At 42.5% G+C, this 8,897-nt stretch overlaps 1 non-coding gene across 1 annotated transcript; it reads right to left on the reverse strand.

The window, feature by feature from the left end:
• Positions 1-2,215: 2,215 nt before the first annotated feature.
• Positions 2,216-2,322, reverse strand: LOC125582869. The gene has a single exon (XR_007320310.1). It is a non-coding gene; the product is annotated as a small nucleolar RNA R71 (small nucleolar RNA).
• Between the last annotated feature and the right edge of the window lie 6,575 nt (positions 2,323-8,897).

Genomic DNA, 8,897 nt, shown 5'->3' on the forward strand with positions numbered 1-8,897 from the left:
ATATAGATTGGGAATTTAGCATCTTTAGGATCCATATTGCATTCATATGTCTTTATCAGGTATTCGAGTGTCCTATGGAGTGATTGGAGGTGTTTGGAAACAATTTGGTTAAAAAGGAGTGAAGAATGAACATTGTTCCGGATCAGACGAGTTCAACTCTGGTTAAGCCAACGCGGGTTCACTCACCCGCGTCGCCGAGTCGTGAGGACACAACATGAGCTCCAACACAGGTCGAACGATGCGGATCCATTACCCGCGCGCATGAAGAAGCAGCATCATCGACGATCCAACGCGGCTTGGATCACGCGGGATGGCCTACCTGCACGCACGAGAATGGAGCTGCTCGACGTCTTGACGCGGGTTGAGCTCACGCGGGTTCCCTTACCCGCGTCACGAAGAGAAGGAACCGATAGAGTCACGCGGGACGGAGCCACGCGGGATCGCCTACCCGCGCGCATGACGGAAAAGCCTCGACGACGATCCGACGCGGGTTGGCTGATGCGGGTTGTGCCCGTCCATTTTTACCCGAGTCGAAACTTATCTTTAGTCGGATTTTAATGTTTTTAAGGGGCTTTTTAGACTTTTTAATGGAAACCATTAGGTTTACCAAAGACATATAAATACTCTTGTAATCCCTAAGTTGGGACTTATCCTGTTTTCTATCAAATAAAAAAGGAACCTTTAGGTAAAAAGATCTAATCTTGATCATTATCCTTTGTGATTGCTTTGTTAATTTTATCACTAATCATGATTAACACCAAATCATCATCGATTCTTGGGTTTATCATGAAGATTAGTGAGTAGTCATATTTGGATTCATGGGTTAGGGAGACTAAGGGTGATTAGGCTAGATCTAAGGTGTTGTAGCACAGATCCATCTTGTTCCTTGCTAGTAAAGTGCTTTTAATGCAGTTTTAGAGTTGGTCTCTCTAAAGTTGAGCCTTAGGCATTTCACAGCCGATAGGTGTTCGATGAAATGCCTGAACCAACTCTACTATTCCTTTAACACTCTTTACCAAAGAGATTTGATGTTAAAAGTGTTAAGATGGCTAATGGACTTGAAATTAATGATTGCTTAGATAATATTTAACCAAAGAGATTTGATGCTTGAGTTATCTTAGTGAATGAGCATTCATCTAGAGATAGAATTTGTTTAGGATTGTTTCTAGGTCTAAGGTTAATAGATTGATTGAAAGATACCACCTTTAGATTGAAACTTGATCACCCAAGGTCAATTCCCTTAGCACATGAATTCTCCCATTCCATAAGAAAGGAAAGCTTTGTTCTTTATTTCATTTTAGTAGTATTCTAGTTCAAAATCATCTTGCCAATTGATAGCATTTAGATTAAGCATGGTCTTGCATTCCCTTTGCTTTGGAATCACTTAGAACTGGTTTGACATCCTTTGTAATATAACATTTGATTAGGAGCCTTGAAAACTCCTAACATCAAATTGGCGTCGTTGCCAAATTCTAAGTTGATTGTGACATTGGGATTTAGTCACTTGCTTGAGACTAAGTCAATTTTTGTTTAATTGTGTTATTGCTTCTCTTTCTTTTTCTTCCTTTGCATTTCAGGTGTATGATCACAAGAAGCAGAGGTGCAACAAACCTAGTTCCAAGAGTAGAAGACATTAGAGCCCTTGAGAGGGAGATTGCAATACAGAGAAGAGAAGTAGAGCAACAGGCTCACTTGCAAAGGTTAGGATTTGATATGGAGAATCTGCCTCAAGATGGTGATGCCCTAGGGGGCATTGATCCAAGAGCTGATCACCTTCGACCACAGCGCCAGCCACAACATCCACTGCGCCAAGCTCGTGCCATTGGAGCCTATGATCAACCTCACATTAATGGTCATAGGTTGGGAATCAGAGCACCACCAGTGGAGAACAACAACTTTGAGATCAAGTCAGGGCTGCTCAACACCATAGAGAACAACAAGTATCATGGCCTTGCTGCTTAAGACCCTTTTGATCACTTGTACAAGTTTGATAAATTTTGTGGCTTGTCCAAGACAAATGGTGTTTCTGAAGATGCTTTGATGTTAAATTGGAGCCGTTGATAAATATTGTTTTGATCACTTGTACAAGTTCCCTTTCTCTTTGGGAGACAAGGCACACCAGTGGGAGAAGACTCTCCCAAGTGACACTGTCACTACTTGGGAAGAGTGTAAGAGAGCTTTCCTAGACAAGTTCTTCTCTACTTCAAGAACAACTAAGATCAGGAATGAAATCTCTGGGTTTCAACAGAAAGGTCTAGAGAGCTTCAGTGAAGCATGGGAGAGGTTCAAGGGCTACTGTTCTTAATGCCCTCATCATGGTTTCAGCAAGGAGAGTTTGCTTAGCACCTTCTATAGAGGAGCTCTACCACAGTGCAGAAACAGGCTTGATACTGCCAGCAATGGTTTCTTCTTGGGAAGAACTGAGGAAGAGGCAGAAGAGCTGGTAGAGAACATGACCAAGAGTGACTCGGTCTACAGTGAGGAGCATGATAGGGTCAACATAAGTGATGATCAACAGACAAAGAAAGAGATCAAGTCCTTGCAAGAGAAGATCGATTTGCTTCTTTCCAACCAAGCTAAACAGGAACAAATGAACTTTGTGGGTGGTCCTAGTCAAGAGGTTCCTCCTAAGGTCAATGAGGTCGATGGTTTGGAAGGCCAAGAAGAGCTATTCTTCATCAACAACAATGGTACTTGGTACAGGAAGGAACCGAACTTTCAGTACAACAACTACCAGCAAAGGTCTTACTCCAACAACCAACAAGGAGGATACCAACCAAAGCAGAACACTCAGCAAGGGAGCTATCAGCCGAGGCAAAACATCTCTCCTGGTTTCAACAATGACAGCACTCAGTCTACTCAAGCTCAAGGAAGTTCTTCACAAGCTCCAGCTTCAGATACAAGTGTGGATGCAATGTTCAAGAAACTCTTAGATTTTCAGGCAAAGAATGAGAAAACAATGGGCTATGAGTTCAAGAACATTCACTCCAAGATTGATGGAAGGTACAATGTGCTCAACAACAAGATCCGTAATTTGGAGAACCAGTTTGCTTCTATGAACTTTCAGCCAACTCGACAACAAGGGTCATTACCTGGAAAGCCAGAGCAAAATCCCAAGGAAACAATGAAAGCAATCACCCTACGGAGTGGTAGAGAGCTGCCTCCAAGAGTTCTCACCAACGATGGTGAAAAACAAGGTGGGGAGGTGGCCATCAACATTGATGATGAAGTGGTGATTGTAGATGAGAAGGTTGATGAAGAGATTCTGGAAAAGATTGTTGAAGCTAAGGGTAAAGGGAAGGTTGGAGAGGAGAAGAGAACAGTGAAACATAGTGAAACAACTACTCCAACGAAGGAATCCTCTTTTGTTCCTCTTCCTTATGAGCCAAAGCTGCCATTCCCTGAAAGATTCAAAAGACAGCTATTGGAGAAGTACAAGACACTCTGTGAGAAACAAATGAGTGAAGTTCAGGTCACAATGCCCATCATTGATGCTTTCATGTTGGTCCCTCAGTACAGAAAATTCTTGAAAGATGTTGTAGCTGCAAAGAAGAAAGAGATGGAGGGCATGATGATCCTTACCCACGAGTGCAGCGCCATTATCCAGTGGATCCAGGATGTTTCACCTTACCTTGTGCTCTAGGACCCATGGTGTTTGAGCGGTGTCTGTGCGATCTTGGAGCTAGTGTCATCTTGATGCCTTTGTCTATTGCAAAGAAGCTTGAATTTACTCAATACAAGAAGTGTAAACTCTCTTTGGTGTTGGCTAATAGATAAGTGAAGATTCCTGTTGGTATCTTAGAAGACTTTCCCTTGATGGTTGGTAACTTTGAGATCCCTACTGATTTTGTTGTGTTGGAGATGGGGGAGGAAGCCCAAGACCCTTTGATCCTTGGAAGACCATTCTTAGCCACATCAGGAGCTATTGTGAATGTTAGACAAGGAAAGATTGATCTTCATCTTGGACAAGGGAACATCCTCCACTCTGACATCAATGAAGTGATGAAGTGGCCAGCCACCCAGAACCAAGTTTTCTACATAGATGAAATGGATGCTCTAGTTGATGAGCATCTAGAGGAGTTGGCACTTGAAGACCCTCTACAGCATGCTTTAACAATTGAAAGAGAGGTCCAAGTGATTGAGAACAAGGAAAGTGATGCCTATGTGAAGGTGCTGGATTCTCACAAGGGGATTGGTGGTGAGGATCATAATGAGGAGCTTACACATGGGATTCAACATGCTACCTCAGCTACTCAACACGAAGACAGTCACCAAGAGGACTGGAGTGAACTCAAGGCGCCTAAAGTGGAGCTTAAACCTCTTCCCCAAGGTGTAAGGTATGCTTTTCTTGGCCCTAATGAGACTTACCCTGTCATAGTGAGTAGTGAACTGAATGAAAATGAATTGTCTAAACTTTTGAATGAACTTAAAAAGTATAGAAAGGCAATAGGCTACTCACTAGATGATATTAAAGGGTTATCACCTTCTTTATGCATGCATAAGATACATCTAGAGGATGAATCTATGACTTCTATAGAACATCAAAGAAGGTTGAACTGGAAGATGTTGTTAAGAAGGAGATTCTAAAACTCCTAGATGCAGGAGTAATCTATCCTATTTCGGATAGCAAATGGGTGTCTCCTGTGCATGTTGTTCCAAATAAGGGTGGAATGACTGTGGTTAAAAATGATAAGAATGAACTAATTCCAACAAGAACAATAACAAGACATAGGATGTGCATAGATTATAGAAAATTAAACTCAGCATCTCGAAAGGATCATTTTCCATTGCCATTCATTGATCAAATGCTTGAGAGACTTGCAAATCATCCGTATTATTGTTTTCTTGATGGGTATTCAGGGTTCTCCCAAATACCCATACATCCGAATGATCAAGAGAAAACAACATTCACATGCCCTTATGGTACCTTTGCTTATCGAAGGATGCCATTTGGGCTATGTAATGCTCCAGCCACCTTCCAAAGGTGCATGATGTTTATTTTCTCTGATCTTATAGAAGATGTTGTGGAGGTGTTCATGGATGACTTCTCTGTCTATGGATCTTTGTTTTCTACTTGTTTGTCCAATCTTAGCAGGGTCCTAAAGCGATGTGAAGACACCAACCTTGTGCTGAACTGGGAAAAGTGTCACTTCATGGTTAAAGAAGGGATTGTGCTTGGACACAAGATTTCAGAGAATGAGATTGAGGTGGACAAGGCTAAAATTGAAGTGATGGTTGGGTTAGCTCCACCAAAGATAGTGAAGGACATTAGAAGCTTCCTTGGTCATGCTGGGTTCTATAGAAGATTCATCAAAGACTTCCCCGTGATAGCAGGCCAATGACTAAGCTTCTATGCAAGGAAGATGCATTCAACTTTAATTGGGAATGTCTAGAAGCATTCAAGAAGTTGAAGGACAAGCTGGTTAGTGCCCCCATTGTGCAGCCACCAGATTGGGATCTCCCCTTTGAGATCATGTGTCATGCTAGTGACTATGATGTGGGAGCTGTTCTAGGCCAAAAGAAGGACAAGAAGACTCATGTGATCTACTATGCGAGTAAAACTCTTGATGAAGCCCAAATGAAGTATGCTACAAGTGAGAAGGAGCTGCTAGCCATTGTCTATGCCTTTGAGAAGTTTAGAAGCTATTTGGTTGTGTCAAAAGTCATAGTCTACACTGATCATGCTGCATTAAGACACCTCATGGCCAAGAAGAATGCTAAGCCAAGGCTGTTGAGGTGGATCTTGATGTTACAAGAGTTTGACCTTGAGATCAAAGACAAGCCAGGAGTTGAGAATGGTGTAGCTGATCACTTGTCTAGACTGAAGATTGAGTGTGGGATCCCCATTGATGAAGGGCTTCCAGAAGAACAAATTATGGCAATTAGAGCAGTGGTAGCAGTTTGTGACACTGGAAAGAAGCTTGAAGAGGTAAAGGCAAATGAAGAGAAAGGTCCTTGGTATGCTGATTTGGTGAACTACTTAGCTTGTGGAAGAGAGCCAATGGGTCTTGAAGGATATGCCAAGAAGAAGTTCTACAAAGATGTGAAGAGATACAATTGGGATGAGCCTTACCTCTACGTCCTTTGTAGAGATCAACTCTATAGAAGAGTATTAGCTGAAGAAGAAGTTGAAGGAATCCTTACACACTGTCATGGATCATCCTATGGAGGGCATTTCGCTACTTTCAAGACTGTTTCGAAGGTGTTAGAAGCTGGGTTTTGGTGGCCTCATATGTTCAAGGACACTCAAGACTTTGTCGCTAAGTGTGATTCATGCCAAAGGAGAGGGAACATCACCAAAAGGAATGAGATGCCTCAAAACTCAATTCTAGAAGTGAAGGTGTTTGATGTATGGGGTATTGATTTCATGGGACCATTCCCATCATCTTTTGGCAGTAAATACATCCTCGTAGCTGTTGACTATGTCTCCAAGTGAGTGGAAGCTGTAGCAAGTCCCACCCACCAATGATTCTAGAGTGGTGATCAAGATGTTCAAGAGCACTATCTTTCCAAGATTATTTGAGAATCTTCTCAAGAAGAATGGTGTGAAGCATAAGGTTTCAACCCCTTACCATCCTCAAACAAGTGGTCAAGTTGAGACCTCCAATAGAGAAATCAAGTCTATTTTTGAGAAAACTGTGGGAACTACAAGAAAGGATTGGTCTATCAAGCTAGATGATGCACTTTGGGCTTATAGGACTGCTTACAAGACTCCTTTTGGGAACCACACCTTTCAACCTTGTGTATGGAAAGGCTTGTCATCTACCAGTTGAGCTTGAGTACAAGGCATTGTGGGCTGCTAAGTTGCTAAATTTCGACATCAAGAGTGCCAAAGAGAAGAGACTTCTCCAACTCAATGAGCTTGATGAGATTAGACTGGATGCTTTTGAGAACTCAAGGATTTACAAGGAGAAAACCAAAGCTTTTCATGACAAGAAGATCTTGAAGAGAGAATTCAGTGCTGGAGATCAAGTGCTTCTCTAGAACTCTAGACTGAAGTTGTTTCCCGGGAAGCTCAAGTCAAGATGGTCCGTTCCTTTCAAGATAAAGGAAGTTAGGCCATATGGGGCAATTGTGTTATGGGCCAAGAATGGTGGAGACTTTATAGTCAATCGACAAAGAGTTAAGCTCTACATGGAAACCACAATGGAGGAGAAAATAATCTCGGTTTCACTCTCCGACCCCATCACCGCCTAGCCAAAAGAAAAACAAAGTCAAGCTAGAGACTTAAAACAAGCTCACTTGGGAGGAAGTCCCATGTCTATCCTTGTACATAAAAAAAATAAATAAAAAAAAAGGTATAGAGTAACTCACGCGGGATAGCTTACCCGCGTGACGCGAGCTGGAGAGATCTCGAGAGGAGCCAACGCGGGTTAAGCGACGCGTGTTCCCTTACCCGCTCGCACGAATTTGGTCGGTCACGAAAATCTCACGCGGGTTCCTCTACCCGCTCGCACGACAGTCGCATTCGGAGATATTATGACGCGGGGTGAAGCACGCGGGGTCGCACGAGTTTCTCCTACCCGCATAGACGGGTCAAAACCCGCTCAGGTATGATTTCTACCCTTAAACCCGGTGACCCGACCCGACAAACCGACCCGGTTCAACCCTAAAACACCCCTACCCGCGTCTCTCTCTCCCTTTTCCTCTATCTCTCTTTCACAAAACATCAAAACCTCCCACACCTTATCACCCCATATCTCACTCAATTCTCCACCAAATCACTCCATTCTTCTTCCTAAATCCAATCTTTCGCCCCTGTAATCTGTTTTCTTGATTCAACTTGTCATTTCCTTTCATCCAAAGCAAGGTAATGTATCACAAAGATCAATTTCGGAGGCCTCATGAACCCTAGAAATTTGAACTTGAAATTTGATCTTTCCTTTGCTTGATTCTTGTGAAATAAACTAGAAAAGCTTATATATCAAGTTGGGTTGTTGATTCTATGGTGAATTTGAGTTGAATTTGAACTTTGAAAATTAGGGTTCATGAGATTTGGAGATTTTTTCGAAACTACTATAATTCCATATGACTTTGGCTTGGTTTGGTTAGTTAGGGTGTTTGAGAGCTTAATTAGAGAACTTTCTGATTGAAGAACTCATTTGATACTTAAATTTTTGCTCAAAAGCCTTATTCTTTGCTTACATCCATCTCTTGTGGCCTTATATCAATAACTTGTGTGCAATGTGATAGTTTTGCTTAAGCTAAGCGATCATGAATTGAATTCACATTTGCTTTATCAAGTTTCCTACTTCCATTTGCTTATCCTTTTCCAAGGTTTGAAATTTCCAGGTACAAATGGGGAGAAGGGATCAACACAAGATAGAGACCGAGAAACAAGAACTTGCCAAGCAAGAGACTGCTAGACATGGGAAGCCTTTAACCTCCGAATCTACAACGGGAGGAACTTCTAGGCAACAAGATTTGGCAGCAAAGAAGAGAGATGGCAAGCGGGTTGTAACTGCCGAGGAATTAGATGCTAGTTGTAGACGATCAGCCCCTTCCAAGAGGTCTAAGGAGCCAAAGGACAAGGGGATAGCTCTTCATCAAGAGGAGAAAAAAGAAGACATCACTGAAGGAGACCAAGCTCCCCTCAAGAAAGCCAAAGTGTCTAAAGGGAAGAAGGTTGATACTGAGAGGGATAGAACCAAGACACCAACTGAAGATGAGCTATATGGGCATTTGAAGAATGGTGTGTTGTGGCCTCCAACTTGATTTGCGGATATCAAAATTATGGAAGAGTTGGAGATAGCTGACGACATTAAGCAAATGTTGGAGCACATGACAAGCAGAGCTTCTTCACTATGGCCTACCCTACCTATGAAGACGAGTCATGTCAGTTCTTCGCATCGTTAGAGGCCACCTTTCACACCACCAAACATGTGCGACAAGGATGG

This window comes from Brassica napus, chromosome C2, assembly GCF_020379485.1.
Source record: "Brassica napus cultivar Da-Ae chromosome C2, Da-Ae, whole genome shotgun sequence".
Lineage (NCBI taxonomy): Eukaryota > Viridiplantae > Streptophyta > Magnoliopsida > Brassicales > Brassicaceae > Brassica > Brassica napus.